This window comes from Belonocnema kinseyi, chromosome 9 (assembly GCF_010883055.1).
Source record: "Belonocnema kinseyi isolate 2016_QV_RU_SX_M_011 chromosome 9, B_treatae_v1, whole genome shotgun sequence".
Classification (NCBI taxonomy): domain Eukaryota; kingdom Metazoa; phylum Arthropoda; class Insecta; order Hymenoptera; family Cynipidae; genus Belonocnema; species Belonocnema kinseyi.
Genome location: NC_046665.1, coordinates 10,896,746 through 10,912,280, shown reverse-complemented (window position 1 = coordinate 10,912,280; position 15,535 = coordinate 10,896,746).

The following is a 15,535-nucleotide window of genomic DNA, read 5'->3' as shown; positions in this document are numbered from 1 at the left end:
TCGTAGAAAAGACGGATTAAGACTTGCTCGCGATATTATCCCCGAATTTAATGGTAGTAATGTGTCTGTAATTATGTTTGCAAATCACTGTCGAGCTGCAGCAACTAGTATTGAACCGAATGAAATGAATTATCTTGTAATGTTAATGAGAACTAAAATAACTGTCGATGCGAGACGCCATATTCAAGATACAGTAGATTTAAATCTCGATGAATTGTTACAAATTTTAAATCGCCTCTATCCTCCGCGAACCGACTCTGCCCAGCTCATACATGATCTATCGACAATTACAAGAAATTTGGGTGAAAGTGTGATAGCATACGGAAGCCGTGTTAATGAAATATTAGATAAAATCATCGTACAGGTTATGAAACGCCATCCTGATGAAGAAGGCACTGAAAGAAGCGAAGAATATCGTTAAACTGCGATTAAAAGTTTTATGAGAGGGTTAGGTAGGGAAACCCTTTCTTTTATAAAGAATAAAAACTCAGTATCATTAGAAGAAGCAATAGAAATAGCTGTAGAAGCCGATATGGAATATAAAAGTTGGGACAAGGTCCATTCTGGAAAAAATATAATTGTACCTAAAATAAATTCAAATAGTATAGAGTGTTATAATTCAAGTCTGTCCCACTTAAAAGAGTTGCTCATATTCAAAATAATAACGAGCGCCCTGGGCCAAATCGCAGACAAACGCTGTCACAAATTGAGTGTTATGAGTGTCACGAATTTGGCCACATTAGGTGAGATTGTCCAAAAAATAATAGGCCTTATAATGGCAATAATTATAATAATTATCAAGGCAAAGGCGGTTGCACATACTGCTCATATTCCAATCACACGGTTTCAGAGTGCAAGCTCAAAGAAAGGCACGAACAAGAAAGACAAAGAGATGCTAAAAGGCCCAGATTTTCAACCGATAATCATTTAAACTACCTAGGAAGAAATCGAGATGGGATTCAACCGACTCTCCCACTGACCTAGTGTCCCATAAACGCGTTGTTCTCAGAATCTCAGAAAACTCCTACAAAAGTGGAAACCCCAAAATAAGATTAGATAATTTTTCTTTTTCAAAAGGCTCAGCCCTTTTAATGATCGATACGGGATGCGATCTTAACCTAATTAAATAACGTCATGTTGATTAATTAACAGGAATAAAATTTACCATCTAGTGGGTATAGGGCCTGAAATGATTCTTACTTTAGCAGAAGTTACATTAATTATTAAAGGAATCGAATCAAAATTTCAAATTGTCCCAAAAAATTTTCCCATGAATCAAAATGGAATTTTAGGAATATCTTTTTTAGAAAAACATAATGCTACCTTGACCTTTGCAGGAATTGATTTAAAATTAGGAAATAATGAATTATCAAAAAATAAAAAGTCGATTTTCCATTTACCATCACACTGTAAAAAATTAATTGAACTCCCTGTAGAAGAAACTAATTTAGGTCAAGGATATTTACATAAAGTTTCAGCCGGTCCAGGGATATTTATTGGGAAGGCCCTGGTTGACCAAATTCAAGGAAGGGTCAGGTGTTTCGTCGTAAATACTACGGAAAATACCGTAACACTGAGCGTACCCCCCGCTAAGCTCGAAGCGTGTTGAGCCATTCCCCCTCGGCCCCGCAACGACATGCACCCGCCTGACTCACTCGAAGGACAGAAAGAGAGAGAGCGCGACGTTTCGCTCTCCTTCTCCAAACACTCAACCTTCAAGGGATGAGTGAACCAGAGAAGGAAAGTCTTCTCGAGACCCTAAGCCCTTATTTGTATCAATTTCACTTACCCGGCGACAAACTAGGGACCACCACAGTTTTCACTCATAAAATAATCACCACCGATAATCGACCCACGAATACCAGACAATACCGTTATCCTCCTATTCTTCTGGACGAGGTTCGAAGACAGGTACATGAGTTGCTCATTAACGGTAATGTCCAAGCCTCAAACTCTCCCTATAATTCTCCCTTATGGATCGTGCCAAAAAAGGCTGATACTCAAGGGAATAAGAGAAGGAGGATGGTGATTGATTATCGTGGTCTTAATGAAAAAACTGTGGGGGATGCTTACCTCTTGCCACACATTACTGAAATTTTGGAACAACTCGGTGGTGCAAGTTATTTCTCAATTCCTGATCTCGCGTCTGGATTTCATCAACTTCCATTAGACTCCGATTCAAGACAGAAAACAGCATTTTCTACTCCATTCGCACATTTAGAGTTTACTCGAATGCCGTTCGGGCTGAAAAATACAACTGCCACATATCAACGTGTTATGGACCGAGTGTTGACTGGTTTACAAGGTATAGAACTATTTGTCTATATGGACGATATAGTTAATTATGCCAAATCCTCAGAGGACCATCATTGCAAATTGAGTGCCTTAATAGGACGACTCAAAACTGCTGGATTAACCCTCCAACCCGATAAATGTCAATTCTTAAGACAAGAAATAACTTATTTAGGTCATATTATAACTAGAAATGGCGTAAAACCAGACCCAAGGAAAATAACAGCTGTGACAAATTTTCCAATTCCAAAACAAGTAAAAAATATTAATCAATTTTTAGGACTCACTGGATACTACCGTACATTCATCCAAGATTTTGCAAAAGCAGTGAAACATATGACTGAACTTACTATGAAAAATGTTCCTCTTAACTGGACCTCGACTCAACAACTAGCTTTTGAAACTTTAAGAGATATAATTTGCACTGAACCAATTTTACAATATCCAGATTTCACCCAAGAATTTTTAGTCACTACCGATGCATCAAATTACGCATTAGGTGCTGTTTTGAGTCAAGGGAAAGTTGGAGAGGATTTACCTATTTCATTTGCTTCCCGTTGTTTGAATAATGCGGAAGTAAATTATTTAAACACCGAGAAGGAATTATTAGCCATAGTTTTTGCAGTAATGCATTTCAGACATTATTTGTATGGTCGAAAATTTACTTTGTTAACGGACCATCGACCTTTAGCGTGGCTACATAATTTAAAAGAACCGGCTTCCAGGCTGGCACGTTGGAAAATAAAATTAAACTCGTACGATTATGAAATAGTGTACAAACCTGGAAAAATAAATTGCAGTGCCGACGCGTTGTCTCGGAACCCTTATAGCTTAGACACAACGTGCGAGGTCGAGCACGGCCTTCCCCCTCCCCCGCCTTCGGGCCAGGTCTTGGTAGTCATAACCCAAGGACTAGACAGCGAGGCGCCGGATTCGGGCACCGAGCCGACCGAGTGCGAGGAACAAAGAGAGAAAATTGAAAGTATGATAAAGTACGTCTTCCTCGGGAGAGGGTTAGAAGCCCCGGGCAGTGGTTATATTGGTTCGAAAGACTGTGAGTCAATAGATTCAGATCGATTTGATAGTAGTATGTATGAAACCGCATCAGATAAGGGTGACGAAACTAAAGCCTCTCAGGTACAGCGCTGCACTCGTACCAGACACGACAAGGTAGCTGCTGAGGGCTCGTTGAGGGACCCCCGTAACGGTGCGTGCACCGCTATCATTGAATGGCCCACGCACTGGGGGGATACGGTACTTGAAACCCGGAGAAAAAGTGATAAGAGCCATGATTCAGTGAGATCCGTGCCTCTGGAAAGTGAACTTATATTCTGTGGATCCGTGCAATTAAATTGCGCTACCACTACAGTGGAGACCAGGTCTAGAACTTACTCTCCGGTGGCTTTACCAGATTTAGGGAATCCAAAGGATACGGTAAGCAAATTGTGTACCATTTCACAGCTAACTCCGAGTGGGATGAGGGAGGAGAGTACCGGTAGCATGGAAGACGAGGTTTATCTCGCAACGAATACGCGGTTTTTACCACGCAAGGAAGACGAGGATAATTTTGACCTCGCCTCTCGTCCCGACGAAGGTAGCGTACTCTCGAAATGTGAAAATATGAAGACAGAATCAGAAAAGAACAGTGAAGTTTAAATGTTTAAAAATGGATTTGTTGTAATAGATGGATGCTTGGAATATAGTAAAGATAAAATTTGTATAGGAAATGGAGATGTAGCCCACTTTATCTCGATGGATTGTAACCTAAATTCTCCCATCAGTCGATGGGTGTTCAACGACTGTGTTCAACGTAGGCGGACGTTATATCTTCAATATTATAGTACAAATAAAGACAATAATAAAACATTTATAAATATTTTTTTCTAGAGGTATTAAAGCCCTGAATAAAGCTATGGAAACATTAAAAGTAGATAAAATAAGAATATCAAGTATAGGAATTGGTCTCGATGACTTATCTTGGCCCACAACTGAACAGATTTTGAGACAAAAATTCGCAAAAAGCGGAAACCGAATTAAGGTCTGTTCTGGCGAAATTATATTCCCAAAAAGGTCAGATCGCGAAGGAATTATAGGAGAATTCCATGAGTCCACTGTAGGGGGACACAAGGGAATATCTAAAACCTATTGGCGAATCAGGGAAAAATATTATTGGAAGAACATGAAAATTGATATACAAAATCAACTAAAACTTTGTAAAAATTGTCCGTTACCAAATACCGTTCGAGGTAACAAATATATCCTCACGATTCAGGATAAGTTTTCAAAATTTTCTGAAGCCATACCACTTCCCAAAATGGATGCAGTGCACATTGCACATGCATTGGCGGAGCAATTCATTTCTCGATATATGGTTGCCCAGAATTTTCGTATAATACGCAAGTCCACGAATCAACCGGTTTTGTACCATACCCCCTAGTTTTTGGGAAAGAAGCGAACTTCCCAAGCAGTTTTACGGAAAATGCACTTCCACCCACTTTTATTTAATACCTTAGGACTTTATTTCAAAAATTAGTAGATGTCCAATCCCTTGCCTTTGAGAGATTAAAAAAAGCGAAAAATAGGAGTAAAAAAATACTACGACGAAAAAGCGAACCCAAAGAATTTTAAAATGGAGATTCTGTAAATTTAATTAAGGAACCCAGAAATTCAAAACTGGATCAACATTATACCGGCCCTTATATAATAGAAAAACTTGTCGGAAATACTAATGCACTGATTAGAACATCGCCGACGAGGACAAAATTGGTCCATATAAATAAATTAATATTGGTAACTACACCTTTGAGAACAAGGGACTGAGAACTTTTTGTAAAAGACTCTGCAAATTATTTGGACCAGTCTTTTGAGATTTATACCTTTGGAACATTGTAATTTTTTTTAGATTTTAAGTCGACCTAATTATACAAAAAATATAAATATAAGTTCAAAAAGCACCTTTATGTAATTTAAAGAAATTCTACTAGCCTCATTATTCTTAAAGCTAATTTCGCGTTTTTATTATTCCAAAATTCTTATTCCTATTATTTTTTTTTAAATTTCAAATTTTATTTCCTTTTCTAAAATTGTTAAAAATTTCGAACACTTGTATTATTCAAAATTTTATTATTTCTCCTCCAAACAATTTTCCAAGTTTATTATTTCTTTTCTAAAAGTGTTAAAAATTTCTATCTTTTTACAAATGTTCAAAATTTTAATCTTTTTCAACAATTTTAATTTCATTACTTCTCTTCAAAAAGGTATTAAGAATTTCCTTCATTTTACAATGTTCAAAATTTTAATCTTTATCTTTAAAATTTTTATTTCATTAGTCTCTCTTCAAAAAATACTAAAAATTCTCTTATTACCCTTTATTCAAAATTTAAAATTTAAGGAAAATTGTATTACTCTCTAATTATAACAAACAAACAAAAAGAAAATTCATTCAAAATTTATAACAAATTATAATAAAATAATGTAAATTTGTTTAAAGTAAACTCAAAATTCAGACTGGTCAAAATAATTCATTGGGCCTGCAAATTCTAATAGAAATAGGCAAGAGAGAGTGAGAGAGAGACAGAGAGAGAGAGAGAAAAAAGAGAGAGAGAGAAATCGAGGAGGAGAGGAAAAGAGTATCGAAAGACAGTACCAGAGGCGGTGAGATTTTCCCCGTTGGTCAGTCACTACTCGAAACTTTTAAACAGGGGAAAAGGGCCAGAGAGTCCCCTTTCCTCAAAGAAGATAATGCGCGCGCAAAAAAATCCCTCAACCCTTTCACGAAATCAGCAGCCTCTAAGGCTACAACTCAAAAGATCCATCCTCATTATCAAGAAGACAACCCCAAAAGGAAGTCTTCTCTACACGTTTTCAAAGCAAAATAAAAGTTAATTCAAATTCAGTTCCTCGAAATGGCCGGACTCAACGAAATATTTGACAACCTACGGATAGAAGAGGAAAGAAGAGGACATTTGATACTACCGGGATTAAATGCTGAAATCTTACCAACTCTGGACGCAGCTCATCTAGAGTGGCTGTCAACTACTATTCCCTTCGAAGATGATGAAGTCTACGGACCCGAATCGCACTATGTGCATCCCTGAGGAGACGGTTTCTCCCCTTGAAAATTCACGTAGCAGTGCTCTGTTTGCCAAGAAAACGTCCCCTGTTTAGTGATGAGTGATTTTCCTTCGAACATCTGGGAGCATGTGTCGAATGTTCTCAGGCTGTTATTGGGTTCGAACAATTTTTTAAAAATTCGCGATTCATCAAACTGGAATATAACCATTGTAGATGCAACAAGAGCTTACCATGTCCTTGCTTCGGAGATGACCGAGGAAGGTGAGGGACCACCACCATTATATTTCTTCAATGTCACATTGTGGGAGAACGTCCTGGTTGGCGATGGCGAACCTGGGCAGCTTCATCTTTAATGATGCAGCCGGATTATACGATGGGATGATAGAAGGACTTCCAGAACGTACCCTCACCCATTACCCGATAGGCTCCTTCACGGCAGAAAAAACTTTAGACTCCCTCCGTGATGCTGCCTACATTCCCCAAGTAGCTGACGACGATGGGTTCTTCGAAGTTCAAATGGAAGCAGACGAGCAAATGGACATTTGACGAAAAAAAAATCTAAAAAAAACAATTTCTTAGAAAAGAAACATAAAAAACAGGGTGTTTGAAAAATTAACTTCAGTGAAAGGGTAAGAGCGGTGAAATTCGCTCATACCTTAAATTGTGTTTCTGCCAGTGTCCTCTGAAGAAACAAAAAAAATTTTCCCGTGTATGCGCATGTGTGTGTATTGCATACGAATGGTTGTCATAAAAATATCTTGTATGTTATCTATAAAAACAAATGTATGTACCTATTGAAAGAAAATGTGGGAGAGATGTCCAAATACATAATCAAAATAAGAAAAAAATAATACTGTCGAACAATTAATCAAGCTTAAAGAAGTGAGATTAAAATTCTTTTTATTATTTTAAAATTACAAAATAAAATTATTTTACCTTTTCGGTTGTAAAATTTAAATAATCTCATTTCTTTTATTTTTCAAGCTCAATGAATTGTTCTCATCGAATGACATGCTATTCCTTCTTCCCAAACCTAAAAATAACAAACATTTTGATACTCCCAAAGTAACGTTTTCATTGACAATGATGAATATCAACTTTCAGTATGGAAATTAACTTTTAGGTTATGTAAGTTTCCAGACAAATTCTATAAAATTACAAAATTCATTATGAATTTTCATATGATGGTATTCTAACCAAAAACATTCTTGATTTATTCAACATGTTAACTTTAGCATCTACATGAGAAATGTGAAAAATGGTAATTTGACTGGAAATTGTAAATTTTTCGTTCAAATAAGGAATACAATAGAAAGCAGTTTTTTAATTTAAAAAATTCTTGTTTAACATTTTTATCAATTTTTGCAAAGAAATTTTTCCATCATTTATACCGTTCTGAAACACGGCGCTTTTACATATAATTTTATTTTTACAAGTTTTAATTATTTTCCACAACTTTAAAACTTTACAATTACTGGTACTTATACTACGTTCAGAGCTATGAAAGTAAGCCGCGTTGTGAATTATCAAATTTAAAGACGTGAGATTACGTTGGAAAGAGTAATTTCTAACAGTTTCTGTACTTTTACCAGCGTCAACAAATTCAATACTCTGAAAGTGGGTCCATTTATTACGTACTCTGAAAGTCACAGATTCACAAGCAAAAGCTGTACTTTTACAAAGGCTTGCTATATTGTCAGTCTAAAAGTGGTAGAATTACAAGATTGGTTGGAACTTCTAGTATGCAAGCGACATTCACCCTACAATCATAGTTAAATTGCACCAATTTTTTGTTGGTATTTTTACCATTCTGAGTGGTAGAACCTGAGTACATTGAGGAATTCCTCAGGTCTGTCATCCATACATTATAAAGACTAGAAAACTACATTTATTTAGACCGAAACAAATATAAATATGAGAGGAAAACAAACAAAAAATCATTAAATAGTACAGTGTGCATAACCTCACATTCAGCAGGACACGTGGGGGATACTCAGAGGACACGAAAGATCACCTGTCAAACTTCTTAATTATGCTAATATTATAACAAATCTATACTTACTTATAATTACATCGTCCTCTCGCTCATAGTATTGGGATAATCCTCACTCTCTCATGCTAAAAAAATCCACGAAAATTCACCTGTCACAACACAACCTAACTAAATCTAGGTCAAACTGGCACAGCACTACTGACCTACATTTCGAAGATCGGGGTCACTGACCCGAGCTACAAACTAGGTCATGAATGAAAAGGCAAGACAAATTCTTGCAATACCGACCCCAGATAACGCGTCGTACCGATGATGGCATAGAGGCAAAGTTTAAAAATTCACATTAGAATCAAGTGGCAGCACGGTCTACGTCAAAACAACATATATTCAAATTAAATTAGAGTTCTTTTAAATTCGACTAAAGTATCTAGAAAGAAAAGAATTATTTTCTCTGTTCAGTAAACTAAGCCTACATAAAATAATTGAAAAAGTTGTTCCTGCGTAACAACTTTTTAAAAAAGGGGGATGGTGTGACGTAGGGCTAAAGCCTACTTAGTGAATGCATGCGCCATCTAGCGGTTTTAGGCACGCATGCTTAAGTCAAATAGGAACTTACTTTACCGGCAATATTTAAAAATTTTAAAAGCACTAAATTCAATTTAAATCTTGAAGATCAGAACCGATAAGAAAATAAAAGCCGAATATTTAAATCAAATTGATCGCGTAGGACTGGAAATGAAACCTGAAACCCTAAAAATACTAATGAAAACACAATGAATAAATTAAACAAATAGAACATAAATTAGGAAAGAAAGCAAAAGAGGATCCCATAATCATAAATCTTTATGTTCGCAAGGACACTTTATGCCTACATAAAAGAAAAAACTCTTTACCAAAATTTAGCAAAGGCATTAAAATCAAATTCCCACGAAATAAATTCCCAGATGTGTGAAAACTTAGAAGCCAAATTCCTAAAATGGTAAATTGCCCCTTTCCTTTTCCTTTTTTTATCTCTTTAAGTAAACACTTAAAGAAATCTAAATCACAGGACTCTGAAGCTATTAAGATATAAGCACGTAAAGTTGAAAAGACCATTTTCCCAAGACCTTAAGCTATAAAATTGCCCTTTAAAAATCACTTGACAATTGGTGGTCCATATAAAATTTTTATCGTTTCTTCTGGAAACTCTTCTTTTCTGCACTATTATCCCCTCCCATACATAACCATTTTAAACCGGTTTTCTTGCGTAATAAGGGCATGGGCAAACTTTCCTTCCTAAATTGCGATTGGCTTAGTTCTGTACTAAATTCAATTTTAGAATTCATGATAGGCTAACCTAATTTTTCCTAGGCGTGGCCTAGCCATATAAAACTAGCTCTGCGCCGTTTTTCGACAGATCTATATTTTTCTCTCGGACGAAAAATCGATTTCGGACCTCCGCAAAAACCATCTCGAGTTTAAACTCGCATTTCCATATTTTCAAAATTATTATTTTGATCTTTAAAGCTAAATATCGAGAATATAAAAAAGGACAAATAATAAAATAATAAAACTAATTTCGTTTCGTCGTTTAAACATTGTGAGTGTGTGACTCAAAATATGGATAACATGTGAAATTGTGACTCGTCGAAATTTAATTCATTGCAACCTAACCTGTGCAATTGAAATACAACCAATGTTCCAAAAAGTGAAATTAATAAGTGTTTTATTTGTTTGAACCCTTTTTTTTCTTTGTATTTACTTCCAGGGGAACAACATATGTTCTAAGATAGCAACGAACTCAAATAGTGAACAATATAGAAAAGTAATTAACAACATTTTAAATTTACCGCGACATAGATAACATTAAATTCTTCCTTATCTACTATCAAAATTAAATTATAAATTGTCGACATCGGAGTTGGACGTCACGTTTGTTATTTTTCAGAAGGAGAGTGAATAAATATGAAAAATATTGTTTGTAGACAAATGAAAAATAAAAATGTTCACTGAAAAGCAATTGAAGAATAAATGGTTTATTTATGAAAATGAAGCGAAATGAAGGTTTTAATTGACAGCATTTGACGACTCTGCATCCGTGAATATTGAAGCCATTGTTTGAAAAAATGTGTTCAAATTCAAATGTCATGAATATTATTATTTTTCTGCGAATGAATGTACATTTTTTCCCTGAAAATATTCGAAAAATAATTTTTGTTTATAATTACTGGTTTTGAGGATGAAAAATAGTAAGATTATGAGTGTACATAAAAGTTGAGAGGGTGCTAATTGTTTTCGGGATTACAAGTACTGTTATTGTCTTTGACAGTTATGTATGAGTAGGTTGTGGTATTGAAAATAAACACTCTTAAAAAAACGATACTTACCTAATCACTCTAATTCTGATTCATTGTCAAACAATTGTCTTCGTTGTTTGTTATTTATTTTTGGACCTCTCAGCAAAAGGTTTACTTTCAATAAATACAGTTTAGCCTGCCGGCGCCGGCAACGGCACAATCTTACCGGTGCCGGCAACGGCGCAATTTGGCCGACGCCGACAACGGAACAATCTTGTCGGTGCTTACGAATTTGGTCATGGACATTGAAAAAAAATATTTTTAAAGGTCTAATCTTTAAAAAACTACGTTGGTAACGTACTGGTACTGGTGTATTTCGATGCGTTCATTATGAACAATGGACATGGAAATACCTGAAAACATAATTTGCAATGTTAAATTTTCAAACTGTAGGTTTTTTTGGCGAAGTGTAAACACTATCGGTAGCCGTAAAAAGCATATTTAAAGCACACGGAAAGGATTGGCTGGCAATTGTAGAGGAAGGCATTGAAACTTAAAACATATTATGTTCGCCTTTGGGTTTTGATACTATCAATGGAACGTTGTATGTATATTAGGGTAGCCGAAAAAACGCTTGAGCAATTGTTTTGTCCTTGTTTGAAGTAATAAATTTGTTTAAAAGCATTATTTATTTATTTAAACATTTATTTATTGTCTATCTTCACAATTTCTAACAATTGAGCCAAAGGCATCAGCGTTCTTTTAACATTAGTATATTATGCCAAGTTTTGTTGAATAATGACAAAATTTTGATGTAGTTCTTTTAATTTTTTAATAAATTTATATTTCTTCAAACAATCTTTATTTGCTCCAGCAGTTTCTTTTTTAATAACTATTCAATTGAAATAAATAGAGCACATAAAATTATGTATGTATGTATGTATGTATTTAATCTCTCCCTTTTACGGGTTTGAGGGCCTCCGCTCCCTGAACATATATTTACAATTCCATCCTTAGTCTAACTTAACTACTACTTATATTCTACTCATTCGCATTACACAGGATAAACAATAGTAACAGTAGTGATATTAATTTCTAAAATGAGCAAGCTTCCAGGGCTTCCGTTTCCTCTTACCATCAAAAAATGCATTTTCCACGATATTGAAAACAATTTTCGTTTTTTACTGTCCCTTTTCAGGATCACCCGTTTGGCTCTGCCCTACTCACATACTATAAAATTATGATTCTAACTGTATAGTGTGTAAAAAGAATAAATGTACCACTTCTTAATTGCTTAAACAAATATAATTTGTTAAAAAAATTACTCTTCCAAAAATACTTTTGAAATCGAAATTAATTGTATTTTTTCTATTTTATAATATTTTTTTAGTTATCGAAAATTAACTTCTTAATGAAATAAAAATTGTTTAAACATATAGAAATTTGTTAAATATCATAAGAAATATATCAAAATTATGTAGTAATTCAACAAAAAGTATCATAGGATAACAATTTAAAAAAAGTGGACATCTCTGTCTCAATTTTTAGAAATTTCCAAAATAAATAATACATAGGTAATTGTTTAAATAATTACTAAAATTATTGATTAATTAAGTAGAAAACTTATCTAAAAAAAAAAAAGGTTTTTAGACAAATCTTCTACTCCAAGCATTGACAAAATATTCCATTCCAATCAGGAAATACGATTAATATGCTCGTTACTAGAATCATTAGTATTATTTTTTGTTATCATTATATAATTTTATTTTTGAATAAAGCGAAACATTAGAAGATAAGCAGCTTATAACTTACATTAAGGATGGAATGTAAATTTTATGTACAGAGAGCGGGGGCCCTCAAACCCGTAAAAGGGAGTTTAAATATACATACATACAAAATAATTTGCATTTGTTTAAACAATTGATAATTGCTTAAAAACATAAATATTGAAATTATTCATCAGTAATTATTTTTATGAAAAAGGCGACAGCAATTGCTAAAAAGTGACAACACGTAAAAATGTATTTTTTTAATTTTTGGGTCATATTTGGGTCGCTTCAAGGAGGGTGTGATTGGGAATGAAAGTTATTAGTATTTTTTTTATTTTATAGACACTGCTCTTAAATCCCTAAAAAACTTGGCACATTTCGATGAAACCCTGGAACATGAGTTGAATTTTTCGAGAATTCAAAATTTCCCCATGTTAGTTAAATGGGATTTTGAAGTGCCCGATGGCACGTGTTAATGTTTGAATTGTGAAGACAAAAAATTACGAATTTTCTTTCTCCGAAAGTAAAAACTATTGGGGGGGGGGGGGCTAATCACAGAAATAATATTGGTCAAACATCCTCCTCTTTCTTGCCATAAGCGTTTCTTGGTATTTTTTCATTTTTGAAAATGTACTCAATCAAATGACAGAAACGATCACTTATTACTATTGTGAGCAATTTTAATAATTTAAAAGAATAATCGAATATGTTTACTGAAGTTATTATTTACAACATGTTTTTATTTTTTAAAAATTAAAAAGAAGCTAACAGAATACTTGTATGTTTCAGAGCATGATTTTTATCATTTCAGCCGGTACTATAGAATCCACCTTTTAAATACTGGACTATGAATTTTAAATCTCTGTGTTCTATTTTCACTAGGATATCAACAAAAAAAATCATGAAATTCCTCACTTCATCATCGTAAAAAGATACAAACAACATTCGCAATTGTTAATAAAGAATGATTGTTTTCTTCTTTATTTGAAAGGTGCACTTACAATACTGATATAGATATTTTAATTTTAAGCGTCACATTATTCATAGGATTTAAAATTATCATCACAGCATGACATCATCATATATAGTATTATCACAATGATTTTAAAAAGAATATCGTGAAATTTCTATGAAGTTAGCAGAGATAATGGTTATTGTTAACTTCTCAAATATTTCTGTGACTGGCAGTTATTCGTCAATAGCTTAAAACATTTCCAGTGCAAAAAAAAGGCTATGCGAAAGGACCAAAAATTTTGAATTTGTTTATTTAATTTGTTTACAAAGATGTATATTGTTATTTTTTATCAAATATTATTAAATATTCATTATTTCAAGGAATACCTGAAGTCGTTCTTGAGATTGAAGGAAATTATAATTTGAAAAATCTTCAGGTCTTATATTTTGCCACAAGAATTTTTTATAACAATAGTTATTATCAAATTTTAAATTATTTTTTATCCTAAATGTAATTCCTCAATTAATGTGAAACACTTTAAGCAACAAAAAAAAATCACCGATAATAAGACAATTTCTCAATTTATTTATCAAATTTGTTTGTAACGAATAAATGGAATAATGAACAAATTATTTGTACTTTATGAGTCCCTAAACATTCATTTAATACAATATAAAGTTTTCCTGATCAGTTATTAAAGCGTAAAAAATTGTTATGTACAAAATTTCAGTTTTTCCATACTTTGAGTGGAAAAATTATTAAGATACAAATAGAGGAGACAAAAGTTCATTTTAGAAATGAGGTTTGCAATAATATAATTAACTATTTACATAAAAATCTCCTTAAAATTTAAAATTTTTATTAAAATCATAAGGAGTCGAATGCAGCGAGAAAAAAAGCTTCCAAGATTAGGCAACGAATAAATTATTGAACTGTATAAACGTATATATGATGTTTGGTTTAATGTAAATAAATATATACATTATATTAGATAATATTAAATCCATTTTCTCATTTATTAGTCTTGTCATCGAATTTTTACCAAATTATTCCCTCAAACATTTTAATTACAACTACTATTACTTTGAAAACATATTTTCTTCAAAACTTGAAATTGTTCAGATTTTGAAGGTACTAAGATTCTTTACTGTGCAACTTAAGATGTAGTCTTACATATTTTAATTATTATTATATTTATATTGGATATACGTCATATATTTTTTATTAATTCTTCTGAGCATGTATATGTTTTACATATTTTTGTCATTGGGGTCTTCAATATTATTAATTTTTTATTAGCTACATTAATAATTTTAACAATAAATAATTTTTTAAACTTTAACAAATAATAAAATCAATAATATCAGCAAAATAAATCAAAGAAATCTAAAGTTCGAACTGCTTTCATAATCTATTGCAAAATTAAACTTCATTCATAATAAACTACATATTTTTATGACTTTTTCTTTCTTTAAATAATTAGTAATAGTTACTCCTATTTTTTTATACATTTTTTTGTGTTTATTTGCAAACAGCATCAAGTTTTTAATTAGTTTTGCTTTTTCTTAACGCAATCCAATGAAAAAGTCAGACCTACTAGATTCCGAATTATTATGTTTTAAGCTGTTAACTATGAAATGTAAAAGAATCTATTTCTTAAATTTAATCCGAAAATAAATGTCCAGCAGTTAGAAAAAGTAACCTCGCCCGAAGAGCACAAGCGCAGCAGCAGCTAAAAAGTCTTTTTATAACCACTTTGTACCACGTGGGGTTTTCGTTAACCCCAAACATGACTCAACGCGGGAAAAAAACCAAATGACTCACCTTGCGTAGCGATCTCCTCTCGTCCACAGCTGGAGCAAGCTCGGTCCACTCTGTGGAAAATAATTGGCGACATTCAGCGTACTCTTGCGATGGGCAGGAGAACTTCGCCGAGCGTCCAATGGTCAGTGTATGTATTCGTATACGCCTATCCTTATTTGTGTTGTAACACAAAAGAATAAACCAAAAAAGAAGAAAGACAAAATGAAGCAAATAAGATACGCAAAATGAGAAATAAAAGATCATTAGAACTCTATTTCTCATTATTTGTGTCTCATTAACTTCACTTTTTCCTTATTTTTATGAAAAGAAATAATTCCATTACGATTGAAGAAGTACATTGGAATTTTTATTT